This window comes from Harpia harpyja, chromosome 4 (genome assembly GCF_026419915.1).
Source record: "Harpia harpyja isolate bHarHar1 chromosome 4, bHarHar1 primary haplotype, whole genome shotgun sequence".
Classification (NCBI taxonomy): Eukaryota; Metazoa; Chordata; class Aves; order Accipitriformes; family Accipitridae; genus Harpia; species Harpia harpyja.
The window spans coordinates 74,777,425-74,791,510 of record NC_068943.1 but is presented as its reverse complement, the minus strand read 5'-3'; the positions used below and the strand labels follow the sequence as shown (position 1 = coordinate 74,791,510).

The 14,086-nt window shown below is 40.1% G+C and overlaps 1 protein-coding gene across 4 annotated transcripts in view; it reads left to right on the top strand.

Moving 5' to 3' along the window:
- Window positions 1-14,086, top strand: part of UTRN (utrophin) — a 391,603-nt gene that overhangs the window by 258,980 nt on the left and 118,537 nt on the right. The window lies entirely within an intron of this gene.

Below are 14,086 nucleotides of genomic sequence, written 5' to 3'. Positions count from 1 at the left end.
GAAATGGTTTTTGAGAACTAAAACTTACCTGTGCCTTGTACTGTTGTAACTATAACATGCTATTCCAGCTCTCTGGTTTTGCTAGTGCTGTTTCGGTTTTGTACCTAATAGGGTTTTAATTCCTAAGTATTTTTTGGCAGTAAAAAACTCTGTTGCATCTACAACATCATTCATGTAGAATGTAGAGTCTGTCTCACCGACTGATCAGTAATTGTCAGGACATATTTGCCATTGGACAAAATCATTCTAGTAAAGCTGGTTCCATCTTATCAACGTATTTGTTCTTCTGTATGGTGTAAACAGGGAAAGAGAACAAATGCAGCTTTATATAGCTAATTGTATAACAGCTATGTTCCCTTCTGCCAACACAACACTGATGTCTCTTCTGCTGTGTTTTTTAGTGAGGGCAAAAATTGAATTTGGGAAAACACAGTAATGCAGAAATACTAGAATACTGTGAGGAACTACAGTTAAAAGTAGCCTGACATGAGCAGCACCTATGAGACTTAACTCCAGAATAGAAGAGCTTAAGGAAATCTGCATATGTTTCTCCTTAATTTAGTCTTTTAAAATAAAGTTATTAGCATAAACTCAGGATCTTTGTTTCTTGAGAGTTCATCTCTTCCTGTTCTTATCCACTTAAATCAACATGCTCTGTTTGTAGGCACATCTGCTGTGAATGTTTTATAATGATCAAATGGTGGATTACTAGTGCCAAAGAGCAATAAAAGGCTGGAACAGATCCAAATATGTTTTGAAGGAGGTCAGTGGGAGGTGATAGATCTCTACAGGTCATTTTCTAAGGGCTTGTTTGTGTCTCATGCTAGATTATAGTATATGCATGTGTGGTGGTTTGACCTTGGCTGGATGCCAGGTGCCCACCAAGCTGCTTTATCACTCCTCTGCTCAGCAGGACAAGGGATGGGGGAGAAAATAAGATGGAAAAAACTCATGGGTCTAGATAAAGGCAGTTTGATAAAGCAAAATCTGTGCATAGAAGCAAAGGAAAACAAAAGATTTATTCTCTACTTCCCATCAGCAGGCAATGTCCAGCCATTTCCCAGGAAGTAGGGCTTCAGCATGTGTAACAGTTCCTCTGGAAGACAAACATTGTAAAAATGAATGTCCCTCCCTCTCCTTCCTCCTTTCTTTTAGCTTTTATTGCTGAGCAGACATCATATGGTATGGAATATCCCTTTGGTCAGTTTGGCTCTGCTGTCCTGGTGATGTCCCCTCCCAAGATCTTACCCACCCGCAGCCTACTGCTGTGGGAGTCATGTTGGAGAGACAGTGTGAGCACTGCTCAGCAGTGGCCGAAACACTGCTGTGTTATCAATGCCTTTCTAGCCACCGATACAAAGCACAGCACTATGGGGAAAATTAACTCCATCTCAGCCAGATCCAATACAGCATGATAATAACAAATAAAACTGCTAGTACCTCTCATCTGAAGATCTCAAATTGATTTATAAAAATGGTAGTTTTTATACATCATTCCAAAGTAGAAAAATTTAGGAGCGATGCTGCTGGATGGCTCATTTAGGTCACTAGTGAAGTGCAGTAGTGTGAAGTAGAGAACACCGCTGGGTTGTTTAAAGAATATATGTTTATGTTTAAAGAATAACTGATATTTTGTTATGTGTCAAAGTTAAGACTCTAATATGTGCATTCAGGAGCTTTCCGAGATTATTCTTTCATTTTTCAAAAAGGCAATATTCTTGCAATGTCACTGTGAATATTGGATATAGATGTCCCAGTCCAGTATTTAAAGTATTTAATACAAGCTGTATTAATGGGCTTCAACAACACAAAGTTAGGGTGACACTGTGCATCACCTTGTTTTTTGTACACCCACACAAGCAAGAGCACAGTATTCAATTGCGGATATTTCTTAGATGATGACTGGTTGATTATTTTCTGACAGTTATTTTGGTAGGGACCAAGACATTCCCATATAACATGTGATGAATACTGTGCAATACCAAACATGGATTATTACCATGTTGTATGTCACTTTCTATTGAAGTGTTGCTTATTAGTCATTGCCAGAGGAGGGGAGCCGGACAGCAGATTCTTCATAAAATAACTATGTGATTCCATGCTGCCAGCAACTCTGTGCCTTGTGGGGGTATCACTGGTTGGTGTCCCTTGCTTTGCATTTAAGGTGCTCCTTTTAGAATATGTATCCTGTGTTAAGCTGAGTTTTCAGTGTAGATTTGAGGTGCAACTGTACTGGATAAATATTGCAGAGATATGACTTGATTTCTCTCACTCTCCAGGATATTCCCTTTATTCGACCTCTCATCATTGGCTGTCCTGGTACTTCTTTAAATGTTTCTTTGTGCACACTTCTTCAAATGTTAAACTTTCTAAGCATTTTATGTTATTTGTAAGATTTACTTTTAATCAACTGCTTGGTTCTCCCCAGCCTCCCTGAGCAAGGGTTGGGTGCCTCTGCTCTCCTCTTTTTCCTTTAGTTCCACATCTGAGTGTTACTTTGAAGTTGTCCTCGTGCAAATTGAGCGGTTCCAATACCTCATTTTATCTCCACTTCTCTGTGATCCCCTTTGCTCTTATTTCCAGCTTGCTTACCTGATCTTGTCCTTACTGGTACTTCAAACTCTAAGTGGTGAAACAGTGGCGCAGCCCTGTAAGATGTGTGCCCATGATAGTCTCATCTCCTGTCCTCAATCCTTCTTGTCTTAGCATTGCTTTTTGCCTCTAGTTATCAATAAACATTCTCCTTATTAACCCACTTTTTTTCCCCCTCAGATATATAAAATGATGACTTGTTTGCTTCAGCTTAATGGCACTAATTTTATTGCTCTTTCCCTCCCTATCTCCCCCACTCAGAGCTTCAGCAGTGCTAGATAAAAAAGTACAGTATTATGTGACAGTTTGGGTTAGCTCACATTGTTTGTGTGCTACTGAGGTCTGTTTGGACAGGAGGAAATAAATGGTTTGCAATTTGATTTTTAAACTCGTTTTTGTTTTAAATATCAATCATTCTCCTACGCTTTAAAAACAAACATTACCCACAATAATGTTAGTCACCTGAATCAGGGCTAAAGGGCTACAGATTTAGCCTATATTTTCCAGATTAACAGAAATCTTTCAGGATGTAACAAATATTTATAAGTTTTGGACTGATTTTTGTGTTGTTCAGCCAAATTTCCACCATCTGTAGTAGTTCATAGTCTTATCACATACTAAATGCTAAGCACAGTCAAGCAGTGAGGACATCCTGTCTGGGTGTTGAGTTGTGCTCTGTGTCTTGCAGGGGGCAGGGCATGAGGAAGCTTAAATAAGGGAGCATGAATTTCCTATTTTAATTATTCTCAAAATTTCTCTGTCTTTGAGAGTGGGCTGTGGTGGCAGTCCCAAGAATACTGGAAAATTTGTAAATGGTTCAGGACACTGAGAGGAAGTTTAAAAGTACCTGAGTTAAAAAGTCATCTGTCTGAAGCATACCTGCAGCTGAGGGTACATTCAGTCTCCTGAAGCGTAGAAAACTCATCTGCGAACGTACTGACACAGGGTATGGCTTATAGGGAAAAGAAAGTGAAGCCAGTTGCCTTTTCAGAGTTTATTGCCAGTATTTTTTCCATAATTCCACTTTCTCACTGTTGCTTGTCCTTAACAGCTCAGGTTTTCCCTGTCATTCTGTTCTTTCCCAGTCTTCCTTATGAGTATTCATTTAGGATTTTAAAATGTGTGATGCAAATTTTGATCAGCTGCACAGAACATGCAAAAAAAAGCCCCCCACCAAAACCAACACAAACACCACCAAAATCCCCCCCAAACACCCTTATGTGGATATTTTATTCTGCCAAAAAAGGAGAGCTACAAAAGTACCATGAAAAATCAGTGTCTGGTTTTGTGCATACGGAAATACCTAGAGTCACGCCTGTGTACAAGAGGAGGCGATTGCAGATGCTGACACCTTGTTCTCTGGATATGCACTGAGAGCTTGGTATGCCGCTTTTCTGCTGGAAGAGTTCCTGACTGTAGCTTTTTGAAAGTGTGCTTTTGCTAAAATACAAAGACTGCCAAAATGATATACATCACTGTGGCTTAGCTTTCAGAGAGAGAACAGGACATTTCAAATTAAGCAGAAATGGGTACCCTCTCACATAAATCCTGTTGGCATCTGTCTGCATAAATGAACAAATGTCTAGCTAATGCTAAATAATGCATGTGTCTTGGATCACAGAGATGCTTAACTTAGCTTCATTTGAGCTCAGAATGAATTGGCCAAGGACCTGTGAATGTTTGATTGGTAATTTTATGTCTATGGATGGGTCATTAATATTTCAGATACTCTTTAAACTTTTGGGGGGTTACTATGTATTTCATGTTTCAGACTTGGTTTATTAAAGTAATCAAATGCTGAAAGTTGCAAGTATTTCTTTCTGTTTTACTTAGCTATTGCCACTTTATCAAAAGTGTTAGCATAGCCAACTGGAAACTGCTTTCTACTTGTTGTTATCCCTTCAGGGTGCCTGTAATTCCATTGTTCTCTTTACCAGCAGGAAAAGTGTGTGAGGAAAAAAACAAACATTTTTCTAGCCTTAACTTCTCTGTGCTCTTTCGGTGTGCCTGCCTGACTTCAGGCAATGGGCTTATTCTTAAATTAATTCCTACTTAATTATTCTAAATTTGTTTTTCTTGGATATTGTCTGTCTTAAAATTTGCTTCCATGTTAGGAATTAACTATAAGAATCAAAAGATGAGTATTATATCATCAGCGCTGCCCTAGTCTATGCTCTTAATTATAATCTAGAAAGAGCTTTATTAATTTGTTACACATCTCATCACGTAAGACATGAAGCATGCAGAAAATATGTGCTGCGTAGAGGTGGTCAGCTATGTTGCTGAAATATTAATTTTGGCTGAGATGTGAGCTGTGAGGGGGTGAGAAAGGAGAATTAAACAGTCTGTGGTTGGAAGAAGATCAATACGGCCTTTTGCTTAGAGGAAGAGTTGCAACCTGGTCCGATGGACAGGGGTGTGATTGAAGCAGGAGCTCGAGCACTCTGTACCGTGCTGCTGTGAAGTGGCTCTTCGAAGTAAGGATGTGTTTTCAAAGACTATATGCTCTATCAAGGGGGGGAATAGCCTCCTCCCCACTAGTCAATCAGCATTACTGAACGGTTTGAGAGTTCCTTAAGTAAACTCATAATGGATAGGAGTTTGTTAAGGACTCTTGAAGTTTTAAGTGCTCTGCATATTTGAGAATCCTGAACGCTGGTTATTAGTGAAAAAGAGAGATTGTACTGTACAAGGACAGTAAGATTCATTAAGCTTTAACTGAGACTCTTTTCTTTGAGGTGTGTTTAGGAGGAAGAGGTGGAAATTGTGGGTGGGAATGTTTGTTTTAGGAAGGGAAGAGTATAGCTAATGCCTGAAGTTAAATGAGAGTTCTCACGTGGACCTGTCTGACTTAAAGCCATTGCTCACTAAGCATTTACTCAAACTGATTTGTGTGTTACGTGAATGATTCAGGTATGTATCACTCTGCTCTCCTGGGCTATTTCTCCAAAAGAATGATGCGTAAACAAAAGCATGGCACAAAGAATGAAGTGTTAAATTAGGATGTCAGTGCAGTGTATTTTTAACTTTGATAAAAAAATGTTGCTTCTGGCTGTATTTCAGCTTGTTCCCAAAAGTGTGATTGTCTTGTGATAAGTCAAGAAAGTTGCAATGGATCAGTACTTAAAATAATAAATAATCTGGAGAATGAAAGAACACAATATTCTATCACTAATGTAGAGTAAAGCAGGTTGTCTTACTGTGGAAAAAACAATTGATAAGCACTTTTTCAGTACAATAAATAAAATATTTCTATGGGGTTGCCTTTTTAATACTATCATTTTGATATAGGTATTTATCAATCTATACATCTCATGTTGCTCTTTTCTGAGGATCCAGTGCCTTGTTTGTTTTAATCAAAGACTCCTATATAAACTTTTAAGACCTCACTGGGTCTTTTTCAAACCGCTGAATAAAGCCTATTCTTCTTGAAGGTTTATAGTTATCCTCAAATATCTAACAAGATGTTCTGACATTGCGGTGCAGGGAAATGTGTGTGACAGAAATCAGGCTTACGCTGCAGAAACAACACAGTGATCAGCATTTCTCTCTGTCCCTTAAAAGGCTGCGATGAGTCTAGTGCCTCTTTCTCCGATATCTTCTTGTCTCACAGCCCAAAAGATCACTTTGCTTCCATCATTATTAGTAGTAGCCCATCTACTAGTAATGAAATCTCAGAACACCTTGATGCACTAGGATGTACCAGACCATCTGTTTCCACTTCTGTGTCTTGAGCTGGAAGCCCATGACTGGCTGTGGCTGGACCTTCAAGGGTGAGCCATGTGCATAGCCAGTGAAGGTGATGGAGCACAAGCATATTGGTGACCCATTTTTAATCTCTACCTATAAGACAGCTACTGTATTCCCTTAACTACCTCTGTTCTTCATCTCTGCATTCTTCTGACTCCACTATATCCTTATGGAGGTGTAGTGACTGGTATTGCATGTGATACTTAGGATGAAGTTGCATCAATGTTTTATACTGTAGTAAAACAATGGCTTTGTGTCTTGTCCTTTCTGATGATGCTCAACATTTTATTGGCTTTTTTTTTTTGGTTGCAGCTGCGTATTGAGCAACTTATTTCAGAGACCTGTCAATGAAACTCCCAAGACCTTTCTTCTAAGCTGTAACTGGCCAGAAAAGTGTTCAGGCGTTTCAGTCTAGTGTATGCTTTTTTAAGATCAAATGGTGTTCCAATTGCGTTAAAAAATGCTCGGTATTACCTGAAACCTAAGGACAGTACATCAACAGACGAGCTGCCACGCTGGACACAGAAATGGACTGGTACAAGGAAATGAGGCAGGACATTTCTCTGAATGCAAATATTTTTTTGCTGAGGTCTGTTTTTCCAAAGGCAGAGAGCCAGTAACAAACCCACCGGCACAGCAGCAGCGAATCTTGTTTTTCCAACTGCAGAGAACTGCTAGAGAGCCACAATGATACAGTGGCCATTGCCATATTTTTTTCAGGTGCTCTTATAACCTCTATCAGGTAGAGCTGAAAACCATTTGTCTTGCTCATGCCTTTCTATTCTGAAACCAGTTTGAGATGCTTTCTGTATAATCACTGAATCTTCTCAAATATCCGTTATTCTTCTGTGATCTGTTTTGATAAATTTTTGATACAGAGACATACTGTATTTAGCTAAGCTGTTCACTTGTCATTCAAGGTGTGGAATAGAGCTTGCAGGGATTACTCCAAATCTTCTAAGAACCTCTTTACATAACTGACACTTTTCCGTATGAATTTTGTGCCAGTGCTAGAGAGTTTTATCCTCTTCTGTTGTGTGTTCTGAAAGGGCAGAATTCCTGCTCCGTCATGGTTTTGGAGAAAACTGAATGGGAACATTAGTTTATGATGTGCTCCATATTCTTAAATATATAGTAAGGGACACTCTGCTGTTGCTTTAAAATCCTTGTGAAACCTTGTCTGCATCTGCAGGCACGGACTGGTGGAGAATCCATTTTATTTTCTGTTAAGGATATCTTCATCTAGATCCTGCTTCTTGTTGCTGCAGGCAGACTATTTAGGGGAGAAGAATATTTATTCCAGTTAACTCCTGAACTATTGGATCCTCAATCCCTTGTTACTACAGCCAGTAATCCACCCTAGGAACATCAGCAATAAATTGGAAAAATTGTGTTGCCATGGCAGCCGCCCACTCCTGTTTTCATGCAGATTCTTAAGATTAAAGGCTAGGTTTCAAAATGTATGTTCAAAATACGGGAGGGAATGGGATTTTGCTCCTTCTCATATTTTTGTGAGTTTTGTCATTTTTGTTTTGTTGCTTTTTTAGAATATAGAAGAAATGAAAGGGTAGGTATTGGTTTAATGGGCAAGGGGGTGTTTTGGGGGGTTTTTGTTTAGAAGAATTCTTAACTTCAGCTATTAGGCGTTCCTAGAAAGTTACCATATATCTGTATCTTCTGACCTGGGTTTCAGCGAATTTCTCTCATCCAGAGTGGTTAGTCTGAGCGGCTGGGAAACTGCTGGGAATGTTACTGGAAGCAGCTTTGTTTTCTGAAGTTCTGGTCTTTCAACTTTAACAGCCAAATGGGGTCTAAACCTAAAATGGTGCCTAAAGATTTGGAGCTTTCTTTTTAGGAAAACTGCTGGAAGTTATGTTTGTGCCAACACGTTTCCTGCAAATTAAGTTCAGTGTTGTGCTTCAGAAAGGTGTCATACTGGGCTTAGGATTCCCACTCCTACACTTTCAGCTGCTACAGTTCCTTATGTACTACTTACAGATTTATCCAGACCAGTTAGCTGTTATGGTGAAAAGAAGATTAGGTTTTTTCTTTTAATCAGATTTGGAACCTGAATCCTCTTCTTGTGAGGCCAGTAGCATGATTCCTTTTCTAGCATCACTTAAAGTATTATCAGTAGTTGTCCACATCAGATGACTCAGGGTACTCTGAGCATCAATAATAAGGTACAATTCCTCTATATAGTTGTATTGGCTTTGTGTGGCAAGGTTTTGGTAGCGGGGGGGGTTACAGGGGTGGCTTCTGTAAGAAGCTGCTGGAAGCTTCCCCTGTGTCCGACAGAGCCAATACCAGCCGGCTCTAAGACGGACCCGCCGCTGGCCAAGGCCAAGCCAATCAGTGATAGTGGTAACGCCTCTGTGATAACATTTTTAAGAAGGAAAAAAGTTGCTGGGACTGAAAACGGCAGCCAGAGAGAGGAGCGAGAACATGTAAGAGAAACAACCCTGCAGACCCCAAGGTCAGTGCAGAAGGAGGGGGAGGAGGTGCTCCAGGCGCCGGAGCAGAGATTCCCCTGCAGCCTGTGGGGAAGACCATGGTGAGGCAGGCTGTCCCCCTGCAGTCCATGGAGGTCCACGGTGGAGCAGATATCCACCTGCAGCCTGGGGAGGACCACACGCCGGAGCAGGTGGGTTCCCGAAGGAGTCTGTGACCCCGTGGGAACCCCGCGCTGGAGCAGGCTCCTGGCAGGACCTGCGGATCTGTGGAGAGAGGAGCCCAGGCTGGAGCAGGTTTTCTGGCAGGACTGGTGACCCTGTGGGGGACCCACGCTGGAGCAGTGTGCTCCTGAAGGACTGCATGCCGTGGAAAGGACCCACACGGGAGCAGTTTGTGAAGAACTGCAGTCAGTGGGAAGGACCCACGTTGGAGAAGTTCGTGGAGGACTGTCTCCCATGAGAGGGACCCCACGCTGGAGCAGGGGAAGAGTGTGATGAGTCCTGCCCCTGAGGAGGATGAAGCGGCAAAAAATAACGTGTGATGAACTGACCGTAAACCCCATTCCCTGTCCCCCTGCGCCGCTGGGGGGGGTTGGTAGAGAATTTGGGAGTGAAGTTGTGCCTGGCAAGAAGGGAGGGGTGGAGGGAAGGTGTTCTGAGATTTGGTTTTATTTCTCATTACCCTACTCTGGTTGATTTGTAATAAATTGAGTTAATTTTCCCCAAGCTGAGTCTGTTTTGCCTGTGACAGTAATTGGCGAGTGATCTCTCCTGTCCTTATCTTGACCCACAAGCTCTTTGTTATATTTTCTCTCCCCTGTCCAGCTGAGGAGGGGGAGTGATAGAACAGCTTTGGTGGGCACCTGGCATCCAGCCAGGGTCAACCCACCACAGTCTTTTTGGTGGAGAATGCGGGCAGTTGATTCCAGGTGTATTGGACACTTCTCCATGTGAAAGCAAACTGTGGCCTGCACTCTGCTGCCAAAGGGAGTATTAACTCCATCTCAGCCAGACCCAATACAATAGTGCAGTGCTTGATAGACCTGCAATGTCTGCAGTTCCTCACAGAGTTACTGAGATCACTTTGTTTTAATCGGCAGTTTACTGAATTCTATTGAGCACAGTGTAATTTAGACAGAAAGCATTTGCTTGTGCAAGGTGGCTGTTACTTGCTTGTGGGGTTTGAGTTTTTTTGGTTTGTGTTTTGGTTTTGGGGTGGTTTTCTAGTCACCTCTTCCTGGAAGGAGTGCAGCGTTGTCCTCACAATCACCCGTTTATTACTAACAAGCTATTTTACATGCTTGGTTGCTCATCTTATAATTTACTCCCCTGTAATGCATGAGGACATTTTAAAAGCATCCTGTACAAAACCAAAGATTTCTTGAAGTTCCTTTCTGTCTTGTTTAATGTTGATGGAACATTGTGTCAGAGCTAGTAGTGAAGCAACTGTTTTCTAATGTGATTGCAAGTGCTGTATATTAACTGGCTGTGAAGCTTCGTAGCCCCTTCTGCCAAATAGAGAGTACGCACAGAGTAACTTCTGTGACATGAGCAGCCTCTTCTGGTTCTGCAGTGAATGAAGATCAGCCTTTAACTCTAGTTTTTGATAGTAATAGTATGGCTTCTCTGACAGACATGTGATTCTGCTAATGAGAGGTGGCTGTTGTTTGGTTATTACTATACCCTGTTTCTCTGCAGGACGTATTTCAGGGGCATATAGGAACCTGCATAGTTTTGCTCAACTTCTAGCCAATGTGGGCTGTTACTTAAATGAACAGGCATAGCCTATAGTAAGAAAACATTTTAAAGGTCTTCTCAAAGAACTTGGTAGCTGCTGATGCTAGTAATTTATTTATTTTGCACTATGATTTTCACGTTTTGGACTTTTCTTGTTAAATGAAAGTGCAAACGGAAGGAAAAAAAATATTTGTGCCAACGCTTGGTGGTATAATACAATAAAACCATGATATTTCCCAGTTAGTTTCACAGCAATTTCATTGGCAGTTTTGTTTTTGTGAACGAGTATTTATAAGCTTTAGAGAAAGTAGTAAACTAAAGACATAAATCATTAAATAAATGTTCTGATATAGTTATTTTCACTTTTGTTTGAAGTTGGAATGAGTTTCATACATTCCTTCTATATTACTAAGGGTTTTTTTAGTCAAAAAGACCTAATCTAGATAATACAATGGATTAAAAAAAAAACCCACAGAAGACTTCCTCTCCCTTGAAGCATCTGGTTTGCAACTTACATGCTTGAAGTATTTCTAAAATCTAAAGTAGAATCTCTTGATTAATGAAAGGACTATGCTTATGATTTTACAAACAGTCATTAAAAAATGCATACAGTTATAAATGTGTGATTCACTTGGGTGTAAATTAAAATTTTCAGTACCAACAGAGACTTCAGTGGTTGAATCAAATCATTACTTTTAATGGTATATTTTTCATTAAGTCAGTGAAACAGCTCAGGAAGAATTTAGAATTAGCAGTAATTGAAGAGAGAATAGTAAATGAGATAGTTTTAAGGAAATTACTGGAAAAAATACATCATTTTTCCATTAAATATTACTTCAGGTCATCTTCTAAAAAAATTTCTTTTTTTTTTTCCTTGCTCTAGGTTTTATACAGTCTATATTCATTCACCTTGGAATCAACCTGACATGAAGTCTGGTTTTTGGTTTGGTGTGTGGTGGTGGGGTTTGTTGTTGTTTGGTTTTGTTCGTTTGTTTGTTTTTTTAAGTAATAGCAATTTATACATTTTTCTCTTTTCTGGTTCCATTTCCTTTTTGAGTGATGAACCTGCCTCAGAGGAGATGGGCTAGAAATTTTTGTAAGTGTTCACAACTTTAAAGGGATCAGATTCAAGTCAGGGAAGAAACCCTCCAACTGAACAAAATGCTAAAAACATAACATATTGATGCTCTGAAATAAAAGAGGGAAGACTGATGTGAAAATATTTTACCATCAGAAAATGCAAGGGAGGGGAAGGGTGTCATTTTTAGATAATTATCGATGGTGTCTGACAGTTGTGCCCTGTACGTTCTCTGTGCATGATTTTCCATCTGGAGGTTTGAAGCAGAGAGGCACTGTGCAATACTTCAAGCTGACATCAGCGCTGTGGTTATCGTATACCATCATGCTGGGTATGGATGCTTTCAGAGGCCTCAGTGCCTGATATAGAAATGAGTCCCCAGGCTCTGACTAAAAAGTAGACTCTGATTAACCTTTTTTCCCCTGCTGCAGTAGTGACTCAGAGCCCTCTAAACTGGGAGTAAAAAATAATATTGAACAGTTATAACCTGAATATTGTATCTCAGAAGTAGTATCTTCTAAGTTTATTAGACTTTTTCCAGAGCTAGGTACTTAGTAATCCTGGCAGCTTTTCGGTATGAATAAAAATGAATGAGAACTTGGGATGATATATATTTCTTTTTAATTGTGAGGATTTAGAAAGCTTCTAGCCTTGAGTCATTAAAACAGGCAGTGCTTAGCTTTCTTCTATGAAGTGCTATTGATCTGTTGATTTATTTTCAACAGCACTTTTAACATATGTAGAAATCTACATATTTTTCTAATTAAATACACAGAGAAGGGAGATGTATATTCATCATAAGCAGTGGAGAGTTCTATTTCAGTACTTTAAAATTTAAGTCTCTTATGCTTTTGACAGAGAATTTAGCTCCAAACTGCTAACAACTTCAAGGTTGAGAAAAAAAAAAAATAGCCTACAGAAACACTGTTGGTTACTTGTCTAAAGAGCCTCGAGCTAATTTACTCCTGTGAAGTTGACAGAAAATACTATTTTAATTTTGGTTTCTTTTTTTTCTTTGACATTGTAAAAGCCTGGTGATGCTCCTTTGAGCTGTTGGAAGAAAAAGAAAGCTAAAGAAGGATACTCTGAGTGCTACGTAGATAGCTAGAGGGAAAATTGCAAAAACGTGGGATTTTTTTTTTTCCAAAGTCTTACTAGAGTGGCACAAACTGGAATGTGTTGAAACTGTGCATTTGTTGTTTGTAAATATAAGGCTGTATTTACAAATAACAACAAAGTCTGGAATTAATAAAAAGTGAGGGAAGAGGGAGAAAAACAAAAAGCTAAGAATAGTTGCATATAGAGATGAAATCTCTTATTATGGACCTCTGCTCTCAGAATAATAGATATGCTCATAATTTCCTTACTAAGTGAGCTTAATCTGGTGTTTGGGTCCAGGTTGGTTTAGTTAAATGATGTGCTTTTTCTTCTATGGAATTCTAGATGGGAAAATACATAATCAATTTCTTTGTGTATTTTGGCATGTTTTCCAATAGTTGAATTCCTGGTGTCGCTCAGGTTTGACAGCTGTCTGTTAGTTAGCACTGCTTAACCTGCACTTAAGAAACTTCAAGTGTAGCTTCTCCCCTAGGCAGCTATCCAAGTACTTTTCTTTACCTTTGGCCAACAGGCATCATGCCCTCGCCCTCCTCTGTGTGTGAGGGACTTGCCCACATGCAAATATTGCTTCTGTTCCTGGCGCTGCTCTTGTGGATTGAGTTGAATGGTGTAAACATTGGATTTGGCACGTGAGGCCTTGGGCTGCTTCTAGAAGTTGTACGGAGCTGTACACAGCCTTATACAGTAGTTTCATGTAAAGCATGATCAGTGTCTGCACATTCTGCTTTGCTTCTGTAGCTGTTCCCAGAGCCACAGAGCAGCAGTGCCATTGGCTGGGTACATGCACACCAACCCCATGCGGCAGGCTTCTTCCCCAGGGAAGATGGTAGGAAGCGTAGGAAGCAGTAAAAATCTGACAGACTTCCAGTGGCAAGGCAAATTTGTAAAGCTCCATGCTGCTGAGGTTTTAAAAAGTCGAGAGGGCCTGAATCCAGACTGAAGAGGGAACAGCATCTTACTGGCAGAAGTATTTTCCCTTGCTGGGCGGTGTTTAAAAAGTCTGTCTTTTATTACTGCTCCATTCTCTGCGAGTTCCTGATGATCAAACTATTTCCATTTTTCCTTTCATACATAACAGACAGGGCACATCTATCCAGCAGTGTAGCACAGATACCTGTGCTAGTAACAAATGAGGTTTTTAGTAAGAGAAATTAGCCCATGTAGAGATCTAGCTGATAGCAGTTGTAATGCTCTTGCAGCATACCTGAACTTGGGCACTTCCACACTGCCTTACTTTGTTCTGTTTAGATATTCTATGTTTAGCTCTTTTTTTTTTTTTTTTTTGATATGAGGAAGAGGATAACTCCTGTACAGAATTTGAAATCCAGTGCTCCCATGTCTGAGTTAGGTACAGTCC